The following is a 12,826-nucleotide window of genomic DNA, read 5'->3' on the forward strand; positions in this document are numbered from 1 at the left end:
TTTTCTTTATTATTTACTATTTTCTATGTTGTAGAATAATAGTGAAGACATCAAACTATGAAATAACACATCATGTAGTAACCAATTTTTTTTAACAAATCAAAATATATTTTAGATTCTTCAAAGTAGCCACCCTTTGCCTTGATGACAGCTTTGCACACTCTTGGCATTCTCTCAACCAGCTTCATGAGGTAGTCCCCTGGAATTCCTTAATTTGTGGAATTTCTTTCCTTCTTCATGCGTTTGAGGCAGTCAGTTGTGTTGTGACAAGGGAGGGGTGGTATACAGAAGATAACCCTATTTGGTAAAAGACCAAGTCCATATTATGGCAAGAACAGCTCAAATAAGCAAAGAGAAATTACAGTCCATCATTACTTTAAGACATGAAGGTCAGTCAATGTGGAAAATTTCAAGAACTTCGTTAGAGTTACCAGCCTCAGATATTGCAGGCCAAATAAATTGACGTAACAGACACATCTCAACATCAACTGTTCAGAGGAGACTGCGTAATCAGGCCTTCCTGGTCAAATTGCTGCAAAGAAACCCCTACTAAAGGACACCAATAAGAAGAAGAGACTTGATTGGGCCAAGAAACACGAGCAATGGACATTAGACCGGTGGAAATTTGTTCTTTGATCTGATGAGTCCAAATTTGCTTTGTGAGACGCAGAGTAGGTGAACGGATGATCTCTGCATGTGTGGTTTCCGCCATGAAGCATGGAGGAGGAGGTGTGATGGTGTGGGGGTGCTTTGCTGGTGACACTGTCGTGATTTATTTAGAATTCAAGGCACACTTGACCAGCATGGCTACTATAGCATTCTGCAGCGATACGCCATCCCATCTGGTTTGCACTTAGTGGGACTATTTGTTTTTCAACAGGACAATGACCCAACACACCCATAGGCTGTGTAAGGCTGTGACCTGGCCTCCACAATCACCCGACCTCAACACAATTGAGATGGTTTGGGATGTTGGAATGCAGAGTGAAGGAAAAGCAGCCAACAAGTACTCAGCAAATATGGGAACTCCTTCAAGATTGTCGGAAAAGCATTCCAAGTGAAGCTGGTTGAGAGAATGCCAAGAGTGTGCAAAGCTGTCATCAAGGTAAAGGGTTTGAAGAATTTCAAATATAAAATATATTTTGATTTGTTTAATACTTTTTTGGTTACCACATGATTCCATATGTGTTATTTCATAGTTTGATGTCTTCACTATTATTCCACAATGTAGAAAATTGTAAAAAAATAAAGAAAACACCTTGAATGAGTAGGTGTGTCCAAACTTTTGACTGGTACTCTTGGCATTCTCTCAACCAGCTTCAATTTCTACCGACAGCAGTTGCACTGTAATATATCATAAAATAATATCTGCTGCTTCATGTATTCCATTTTTTTGAATGTCCTTGATAACCAGCCACAAATGTATGTTATTTGAATATGTTTATTTAGTCAGGAGAAAGGCATAAAAGTAGTAAATAAGCTGTTTTCAATGTACTGTATATACTTTTATTAAAAACTAAGGAGTACTTCTTGCAAACCTGGTTCTATGAATTAAGTGTGATGACTTCCATGTTTAAGGTCGGGGAGAGCGAGGTATGTTGTCACACTTGTCATGCTGTCTAACATTTACTGGGCACAATACATCACAATGGTATAAATGTCATACCAAACGAAAGAAGGAAGTCTTGGGAACATATTTTGTATTCATTACATCTTCATATCTTATTTCAGTAGGGAATTGTAGATCGTTAAATAGAGAGTGTGCACTTCTGACAATTTGCTCCATCAGCAGGTAAATTGTCACACTACGTCGGGTAAGTTGTCACATTGGATTATCAACAAATAAGAACAACTAATTAATTGTGAATATTGATTTTAATTTTAAATTCAAAACCAAATTCAACTTCATTAAAGAACTCAAAATAAAAACAATCATGCCTAGAGAATCTGGCAAATCATGCCTTTCAATCAAAACAATAATGCTGGCAGAGCACACATGAATTAAGTGGCACGACCAATTTACTTTCAACTTTGAAATCGAATGTTCTCTGGCATGCACATAGATCCACGGTAATTGTTGGAATCGGAATGTAATGTAATGCTGCAGATAACTTGCTTAAATGTTTAAAGTCTTAACAAAACAGATGTGGTGTTTAAACACACTAATGCACTAATGCACAGTTTTGTAACAGCCTATACAACGTACATCCGTATCTGACTAATCAGACTCATCTTCAGAGTCACAGTTCTGGCACACATAAATTGCCTGGCCTGAGGTGCAAGCATCATGGCTGGTGTGCCTTTTGTTGCATCTCACACACGTCACCCAAGTCTCCTTTGGAAGGCTGTTTGAAAATGGCTCCACACAGACTAGGCAGAAGCACTCTTATTCATCTGATGATGACTCTTCTACGATTTTTCTTTTTTTAGCTGGCTTCTTGTTTTTGCTAGATTGTGGGTTATTCTTTTCCATTTCTAGGGCCTGCTTCACTGGTGTGTCAGAATTGCTGTTTTGTGCTGTTTTCGTCCTTCACAAGCAGGTTTTCGGGGGCCAACTTTTGGATATGTCCGGATGTCCTCTGCAGTTGGTAGTCCGCTGTCAGCAATGGCTTTGCTGGGTAAGGATGAGCTGGTGCTAGCATAAGAACTGGGCAGGTCTGTGTCTGAGCTCGTGCTAGGCAGGGCTGGAATAGTGCTGGGGCCTGGCAGGTTGGTGCTGGGGCCTGGCAGGGCTGGAATGTTGCTGGGGCCTGGCAGGTTGGTGCTGGGGCCTGGCAGGGCTGGAATAGTGCTGCGGCCTGGCAGGTTGGTGCTGGGACCTGGCAGGGCTGGAATGTTGCTGGGGCCTGGCAGGTTGGTGCTGGGACCTGGCAGGGCTGGAATAGTGCTGGGGCCTGGCAGGTCGGTGCTGGGGCCTGGCAGGGCTGGAATAGTGCTGGGGCCTGGCAGGTCGGTGCTGGGGCCTGGCAGGGCTGGAATAGTGCTGGGGCCTGGCAGGTCGGTGCTGGGGCCTGGCAGGGCTGGAATAGTGCTGGGGCCTGGCAGGTCGGTGCTGGGGCCTGGCAGGGCTGGAATAGTGCTGGGGCCTGGCAGGTCGGTGCTGGGGCCTGGCAGGGCTGGAATAGTGCTGGGGCCTGGCAGGTCGGTGCTGGGGCCTGGCAGGGCTGGAATAGTGCTGGGGCCTGGCAGGTCGGTGCTGGGGCCTGGCAGGGCTGGAATAGTGCTGGGGCCTGGCAGGTTGGTGCTGGGGCCTGGCAGGGCTGGAATAGTGCTGGGGCCTGGCAGGTCGGTGCTGGGGCCTGGCAGGGCAGGGTTGGTGCTGGGGCCTGGCAGGGCAGGGTTGGTGCTGGGGCCTGGTAGGGCTGGGTTCTGAATGGGGTGATCTGTAACGTAGGATGCCGCAAACTTGGTTTCCAGAAATACATCCCTGTTGTAAGGTTGTACCCCAGCCACCCTAAAGCCAGCCTAAATGTTCAAGGGGGTTGTAGCCAGAGGATAGGCGATTGCCACAATCCCAGGAATGTCATAAATTGACATTGTCTTCCCGAGATTGTTCCTCATCCAGGTATCACACTGTGTTGATGTGCCTCTTTAGCGGCCAGTAGACAAATCTGTCTAAGGGTTGAAGCCGATGAGAGCAAAGTGGTGGGAATGACAGCATAATTATGCCATTTTCTTTGGCATAATTGAGTCCATCAATGGACAGATGAGACTCGTGGTTTTGTCCAAACGGAGTAAACAGACCTTCTCCTTTGAGCACTTCGTATGCTTGACGAAATGTTTCAGGAAGTCAACAAAGTGCACATCTTTCATCCACCCAGAGGGATTTTCCCCTCTTTTGCTGCCAGGTGGCCCGTTGATCAGGAAATGATCGCAGAAGTTGACACGGGGAATATAAAATATGGAGGTATACTATTCCCTGTGGCTGAGACAGCACAGGCCAGTGTGACGAGGGTTCCCCTTTCAGCGGAGGTCAGTGACCCTACTTTCACGTCTGCCCACCACTTTGTCAGGTTTATGTACAGTGGTCACCCCAGTTTCATCGACATTCCATATGTCTCCTGGTCCAAATTGATATCTCTGTAGCACTTCTGCTACATTGGCGCGAACTTCAGCTGGTGTGCCACAGCAAACTGGTAGGCAAGTCTTCTGACCTCACTTGGCGACAGACCAAAATAAATGTCAGCTGACCTAGTAATATACTGAACAAGCTGCATCTCCAAATCAGGTGAAAAAACCTGCCGTGGCTTTGTATAGCCAACCACTGTTGTTGGCATGGCTGTCTGACTTTCAACTTCTTCTCTGGTAACCTTTTGACAATACCGAGTCAGAGTACGGTAATTTATGTCAAAATCCTTCGCTGTACTCCTGATTGATTTGTTCTGCAACTTCACCTACCTCACAGCCTTTAACGTTAAGGCAGGTGGTGTGCTGCCATTCTCTGTCTTTCTTTTATCATTTCTAACCATCTTTCTTTCCATCCCCTCTTTCTTTCCTTCCTTCCTTTCTTCTTTCCTTCAAAAACACATTTCCTCATTGCAATTACAAATTCATTACAGGCTTATTACACCCACCTCTCTGTCTACTATCCTTGTTGCCACAATGCAATTCATAACACCACACTAAATTCATGACACTGTGTAAAGTAGTGTGTGTGTGTGGATATACTGTCTCATACAGTAGGCATGTAGTGTGTTAGTAGACACACACACACACACACACACACACACACACACACACACACACACACACACACACACACACACACACACACACACACACACACACACACACACACACACACACACACACACGCCAGAGCCTGTCTTGTGTAGTCCAGGGATATGTCTGCTGCTCTAAACTATACATACATATAATAATCCATTTAGTAACATTTAATACTATTATCAGAGCTGATTGCACAATATCACAATGTTTTTTGAGCATATTCTATGTGTCTATGTATACTGGGGCAAGTTGTCACATGTGAAGACTTGCCCCAAGGTCATTGAGACAACTTGCACCAAACTAACATGTTGGCTAAATCTCAAGGTTAGCTCAACATAGGACTGCAGCTAGAGTATCAAAAGACATGTTATTGTCTCCTCTGCTCAGTGCAAAATTATCATTTTGAACATTCATACCTAATAAAGTTTTATTGCATAAAATGCAAAGTGCCAATTTTTTACTTTTGAAGGGGAAAAATAAGAAACTTGTGCTCACCTCAGATTAGAGTGACCTTGACCACGTGAACAGGAAGTTGACCATAGAACATGTAGTCACACAAAGTAGCTATCTGATTTTGGAGATAGCGCCTCTAGTGTTGGAGGTATGAACAGTTTGACAACTTACCCGTGTGACAACTTACCTCACTCTCCCCTACTACTTTGAATGCCACATCTCAGATTTCAGAAAAAAAAACATGTAACCCATCCAAGACGGATATTATTTGTTTGTCCCCATTTGCGTCACCCATTGTGAGTATAATAACGTTACTGACATTACTGGAAGACCATTTGCATGTTTATGTTTATCTGCCAACATGTCTGACCAATTGGGGCAGATGGGAGGGAAAGGTACAGATGTGGGATCTTAATTTGAGACACTTTGCTAAAGCAGGAAAATAATCCTGCAACAACGGGAAATGGGAAATATTATGTGGATTATAATAAAAATTTTCATTAGGGCAAATCAAGTCTGAAATTCCAAGTGGAAATGACAAACTTTAAGAAGCGTTTTTAAAATTAAAATACGCTACAAGTTTGCATTTCCTGCTGTGCTGAGTGATCAAATTAAGATCATACATATGTACAAACACCGGTGTATACAAAACCCAACATTAACAATACCCCCTGGGTTGGCTACCGTCCACAACTTTCCATACACTTAATGAGAACATGAAACAACTCTTACAAAAACATTGTGAGGCGGAAGAATGAATAATCCATCAAGTCTTCAGTATGTCCTGTCCTTTGCCAAAAAAACATCCCCTGAAATAGCCTTGAACACCAAACAACGTTTTCTTTTGTTATCGTCTATGGGATATATAAACAATTGGAAATAGCACCCCAGCAATCCCAACTTTATCAGTCTAAAACAGCATTGTTACCTCAATGGGAAAATTCCATAACATGCTTGAATGACATCTAGGGACATGCAGAACCAGATACATTGCGTATGTGAATACTACGTGACTGTTTGTGCTAGGCTAAGGTTAGGGTCAGTTCCCACTTAAATCTGTCTCAAAGTAAACTCCAAAATGACCCATAATCAATTTAAACAGCATTATTTTATTCAATTAGCACAAATTATATCTGGCACACCATCTAGCCTTTTACATTGAGAACAATTATAGTAGAACAGTAGAAAGACAAATAATATTTGGTAACAAAGATCCCGTTAGAAAGAATGCCAATGTGGAACTCCTGAGTGGCGCAGCGGTCTAAGGCACTGCATCGCAGTGCTTGATGCGTCACTACACCCGGGTTTGTTCCCAGTCTGTGTCACAACCGGCCGTGACCAGGAGTGCCATAGGGCGGCGCACAATTGGCCCAGAGTCGTCTGGGTTAGGGGAGGGTCTGGCGAAGGGGGCTTTACTTGGCTCATTGCGCTCTAGCGACTCCTTGTGGCGGGCCGGGTGCCTGCAGGCTGACTTCGGGAGTCAGTTGAACAGCTGGCTTTCAGGTTAAGCTGGCAGGTGTTAAGAAGCACAGTTTGGCGGGTCATGATTCCGAGGACACATGACTCAACCTTCGTTGCAGCCATGAGACAAGATCGTAATTGAATATCACGAAATTGGGGAGAAAAAGGGGGTAAATAACTAAGAAAGAATGTCAATGGGAGCAAACTATTTTCTGGGGGGAAAGATCAGCTATGAATTTAGCAGATAGAATGGGGAGATAGATCAAATATACTTGAAATCTATCAAATAACATTACCTGCATAATTTCTAACCCATATTTTTTAGGTATATTTGTTTATTTGTATTTATTTGTTATTATGCCTTTACCCCCCTCTCCCCTGGTTGAAGGACTTGGTGGAGAACATTCAAATGTAATATACTGTATATATACAGTACCAGTCAAAAGTTTGGACACACCTACTCATTCCAGGGTTTTTCTTTATTTTTACTATTTTCTACATTGCATGAATAATAGTGTAGACATCAAATAATAGTGAAGACATCAAAACTATGAAATAACACATATGGAATCATCTACTAACCAAAAAAGTGTTACACAAATCAAAATATATATTATATTTGAGATTATTCAAAGTAGCCACCCTTTGCCTTGATGACAGCTTTGCACACTCTTGGCATTCTCTCAACCAGCTTCATGAGGTAGTCACCTGGAATGCATTTCAATTAACAGGTGTGCCTTGTTAAAAGTTAATTTGTGAAATTTCTTTCCTTCTTAATGTGTTTGAGCCAGTCAGTTGTGTTGTGACAAGGTAGGGGTGGTATACAGAAGATAGCCCTATTTGGTAAAAGACCAAGTCCATATTATGGCAAGAACAGCTCAAATAAGCAAAAAGAAATTACAGTCCATCATTACTTTAAGACATGAAGGTCAGTCAATGTGGAACATTTCAAGAACTTTGAAAGTTTCTTCAAGTGCAGTTGCAAAAACGATCAAGCGCTATGATGAAACTGGCTCTCACGAGGACCGCCACAGGAAAGGAAGACCCAGAGTTACCTCTGCTGCAGAGGATAAGATTATTAAAGTTACCATTATCAGAAATGTTTGCCCAAATAAATGCTTCACAGAGTTCAAGTAACAGACACATCTCAACATCAACTGTTCAGAGGAGACTGTGTCAATCAGGCCTTCGTGGTCGAATTGCTGTGAAGAAACCAGTACTAAAGGACACAAATAATAAGAAGAGACTTGCTTGGGCCAAGAAACACGAGCAATGGACATTAGACCGGTGGAAATCTGTCCTTCGGTCTGAGTCCAAATTTGAGATTTTTGGTTCCAACCGCCATGTCTTTGTGAGACACAGACTAGATGAAAGGATGATCTACGCATATGTGGTTCCACCATGAAGCATGGAGGAGGAGGTGTGATGGTGTGGATTGTGCTTTGCTGGTGATTTATTTAGAACTCCTGGCACAGTTAACCAGTATGGCAACCACAGCATTCTGCAGCGATACGCCATCCCATCTGGTTTGCGTTTAGTGGGACTATCATTTGTTTTTCAACAGGACAATAAGCCAACACACCTCCAGATTGTGTAAGGGCTATTTGACCAAGAATGAGAGTGATGGAGTGCTGCATCAGATTACCTGTCCTCCACAATCACTCAACCTCAACCCAATTGAGATGGTTTGGGATGAGTTGGACCGCAGAGTGAAGGAAAAGCAGCCAACAAGTGCTTAGCATATGTGGAACTCCTTCAAGACTGTTGGAAAAGCATTCCAGGTGAAGCTGGTTGAGAGAATGCCAAGAGTGTGCAAAGCTGTCATCAAGGCAAAGGCTGGCTACTTTGAAGAATGTAAAATATAAAATATATTTTGATTTGTTGAACACATTTTTGGTTACTACATGATTCCATTTGTGTTATTTCATAGTTTTGATGGCTTCACTATTATTCTACAATGTAGAAAATAGTAAAAATAAAGAAAAACCCTTGAATGAGTAGGTGTGTCCAACCTTTTGACTGGTACTGTAAAAATATACCACAGGATTTGTTGGAAAACATTAACTTTTCTTTCCTAATCACACTGGACTCCCAACTGTATTGGCCAATCAATCAATTGCTCCAATCTTAATTTCAAGCCTCAAATGTCCACAGACTAACCCATCTTTCCCAGTACACTACCATTTTACTATTTCCTTTTGCAATACATAAATCTATTTTACTGTGATGTCTTACGAGGGTCTTGACTCTCTATTTGTACCATTTCTACTGAGATTGCTGAAAAAATTCAAACTTTACCTAAGCGTGTAATCATATTTCCCATTGATTGATCGTGGTTTTTCAGATCGCCTAACAGTATTGTTTGTAGGTCCATCTGAACACAGACATTTTGAATGAACAACTCCTGGACCTGACTCCAAAAGCATGCTGCCGAAGGACAGTACCAGAACAGATGATCTATTGATTCTGTTTCCACGTGGCAGAGTCTGCCGAAGGACAGTACCAGAACAGATGATCTATTGATTCTGTTTCCACGTGGCAGAGTCTGCCGAAGGACAGTACCAGAACAGATGATCTATTGATTCTGTTTCCACGTGGCAGAGTCTGCCGAAGGACAGTACCAGAACAGATGATCTATTGATTCTGTTTCCACGTGGCAGAGTCTGCCGAAGGACCAGTACCAGAACAGATGATCTATTGATTCTGTTTCCACGTGGCAGAGTGTGCCGAAGGACAGTACCAGAACAGATGATCTATTGATTCTGTTTCCATGTGGCAGAGTCTGCCGAAGGACAGTACCAGAACAAATGATCTATTGATTCTGTTTCCACGTGGCAGAGTCTGCCGAAGGACCAGTACCAGAACAGATGATCTATTGATTCTGTTTCCACGTGGCAGAGTGTGCCGAAGGACAGTACCAGAACAGATGATCTATTGATTCTGTTTCCACGTGGCAGAGTCTGCCGAAGGACAGTACCAGAACAGATGATCTATTGATTCTGTTTCCACGTGGCAGAGTCTGCCGAAGGACAGTACCAGAACAGATGATCTATTGATTCTGTTTCCACGTGGCAGAGTCTGCCGAAGGACCAGTACCAGAACAGATGATCTATTGATTCTGTTTCCACGTGGCAGAGTGTGCCGAAGGACAGTACCAGAACAGATGATCTATTGATTCTGTTTCCACGTGGCAGAGTGTGCCGAAGGACAGTACCAGAACAGATGATCAATTGATTCTGATTCCACGTGGCAGAGTCTGCCGAAGGCTGACTGTTCAATGTACCATATATTGAGCATTATTTTTGTGGCAACATTTTTATATAATAGTTTAAATTCAAAAGAACGGATTGATGCGTCAATTTTTGTTTTGTATATCAGTTCATCAACCTGATGCCATGGTATTGGGACAATAGAATTAGGAATTAGAATAATTTGAGTAATTTAATAGGATCTCTATGATTGGGACATCAAAAATCTGTTCCCAACTACCTTGGATTTTTGCGGCATAGTTGTCAAACCTCTATGCCGCATAAAATTCAAGATAGGGAACAAACCATTCATTGAAAAGCTTAAAGTGGTTTGACTGGGTGACAATTGATAAATTATAGAATTCAGTAAGTGAGACCTCCTTCCTGTCTAAATGAAAAAGGAAATCCTTTGTTTAACATCGTGTTATTCCAGTCAGAACCGTTGGACCGCCAGTTCACCATGAGAGAAGTCAAGAGGAGACTGTAGGTCTGTGTTCTGGTCTGATTCCATTTTGGCACACTCCGCCACACTGCACAACAGTCTCTTTCGATGGAAAATGTCTGAGATAGAGACATCAAAACTGCTGACATTACTGGCAAACCACTGCAATTTCATACTATCACAATCCTGACTTTATAAAAAAAGAACTGAAACTCTTCAACAGTACTGCAACTTTAATGTCCATGTGATAGAGTTCACACAGGCGTATGCATGATTGTGCAAATTGCACTACAGGTTAGCACAAAGCAGGCCTGAATGCCCTATTAAGTGGATATGTCACAATCAACTAAATGTAAACATTTTGGAGGCATGAAGCAGTGTTTTCGGTAGTTAGCAAAACTATGAGTTTAGGAGTGGTATCTAACTAGGCTAACTGTAAAAATAACTATAGCTAGCTAACTTGGCTAACTGTGGGTTGAAAATGTCCCCTGTTGAGCTCTGCCCAGAGGTGTGCTGTTGGATGCATTCTGTTAATTTTTTGCCTTATGAAGCTAATGTTAGCTAGTAGCTAGTAGACATATGCTGCTGAAACTAACCAAATAACTCAAATATGGACTTTAAAACTGGATCAATCAACAACAGCCAACAAAAGAAGAAAACTTTGATATGTATTTTAGATTAAAGTCCCCTTTAAACCTGTGTTTACTCATCTTAATTTGATATATGAAGAATTGCCCGCTTATCCCTCTATCGTGTTGTAGGTTCAGCGTGATGGGTACTATTCGCAAAAACCTTTTTAGGTAATCTCTGCTTGTCATCTCTGCCACCGGTCATTTGCTATTGAGCATCCTCAGTTATCTGAGGCCAATTAGGTTTTTAAAAAATGCAGATTTGAGCCACAATGGTGTCTGAGAATGCTGGGTTTGCTCTGGGTTTGCTCTGGTCTGGGTGTCTTTAGCGACAATTTGAGATCCATAAAGGCAAGGGGGCCTACTCCACCCAAACTGCAAGAATGGAATGGCCGCTTATTATTGCTACCTCCTTCCTACCCGGGGTTGCAGAACTCTGACCACTTTTGTCTCTGGCTACTAACGTTGCCTTTTGACCATGAATGCTAATTACACTTCCTATTTGCCTGGCCCCTTTCAGTCCCATGGCCACCTGACTAGTAAACAAATTAGTGGGCAAAACCTCTCTCTTGCTGATAGTTGAGAGTGAGGTTAAGAGTGGAAGCAGCAGCAGGTGGAAAGAAACAATGGGCCTCGATGGTGTCCCTGGATCTGTCAAACACAACCTGAGCTCAATTGGCCTCTCATGTCAGGTCAATCACTTGTCATTGCATTACTATCAATCACATCTGTAAATGTGTGTCACACCCTGATCTGTTTCACCTGTCTTTGTGATTGTCTCCACCCCCCTCCAGGTGTCACCCATCTTCCCCATTATCCCCTGTGCATTTATACCTGTGTTCTCTGTTTCTCTGTTGCCAGTTTGTCAAGTCAACCAGGGGTTTTGTCTCAGCTCCTGCTTTTCACAGTCTCTCTTTTTCTCGCCCTCCTGGTTTTGACCCTTGCATGTCCTGACTCTGAGCCTGCCTGTCTGACCACTCTGTCTGCCTGCCGTCCGGTACCGTTGCCCCACTTCTGGTTTACTGACCCCTGCCTGCCTTGACCTGTCTATTGCCTGCCCCTTTTGGATTATTAAACCATTGTTAATTTGACATTGTTTGCATCTGGGTCTTACTTTCTTACCTGATTAATTTGAGATGACCCAGTCATCTACGAGTTTTCAGTACTGTAACGCTGCTCAGAAGCCTGGTATGTTTTCATATTTAATCGTCAAGTTATTGTAAGAAATGTAAAAAGTATACTGAATTGCTCACTTGCATTGCAAAATGAATGTTACAATCCTATTCAAATGAAGACTAAACCAACATTTACAATGAATACTTAATACAAAAGCTTTTTCCTTTACATAGACTAATAGCCTCTCCCCAACAAAAGCCCAACAAGATTATCAATCATCCTCAACGGCAATCCAGTTGGATTTTGGCATGTCACCAGACTAGATTTACTGTACTCTATCAACCCCATTGATTAGCCATCAACCAGAAAGCCACAATGCCTATGGTATTCTGCCAGAGTAGGGAGAGACAGTGGATTACAGAGCATTTACTCAGCTCAGCAGCAGCACTGTTACCTGGGCCCATATTCATAAAGCATCTCAGAGTAGGCGGGTGTGGATTTAGGATCAGTTTTGCCTTTAAAATCATAATGAATATGATTATATGGACAGGCGGGACCTCAGCACTCTGACTCTGAGACACTTTATGAATAAGGGCCCAGATCCTTTATCCAGTGTTCCCTGTAGGAGTTTAGTTAGGGCATAAAGGTAGCAAGCAGGCTGGCACCTCATCGAGATATCCTGTCTCTTGCCCTTTATACCGACAAGAAGCGTCTGTCTTTCTCACACTTTAACACGACTGCTCTCTAGC

The sequence above is a fragment of the Salvelinus namaycush genome, chromosome 25 (assembly GCF_016432855.1).
Source record: "Salvelinus namaycush isolate Seneca chromosome 25, SaNama_1.0, whole genome shotgun sequence".
NCBI classification, from domain to species: domain Eukaryota; kingdom Metazoa; phylum Chordata; class Actinopteri; order Salmoniformes; family Salmonidae; genus Salvelinus; species Salvelinus namaycush.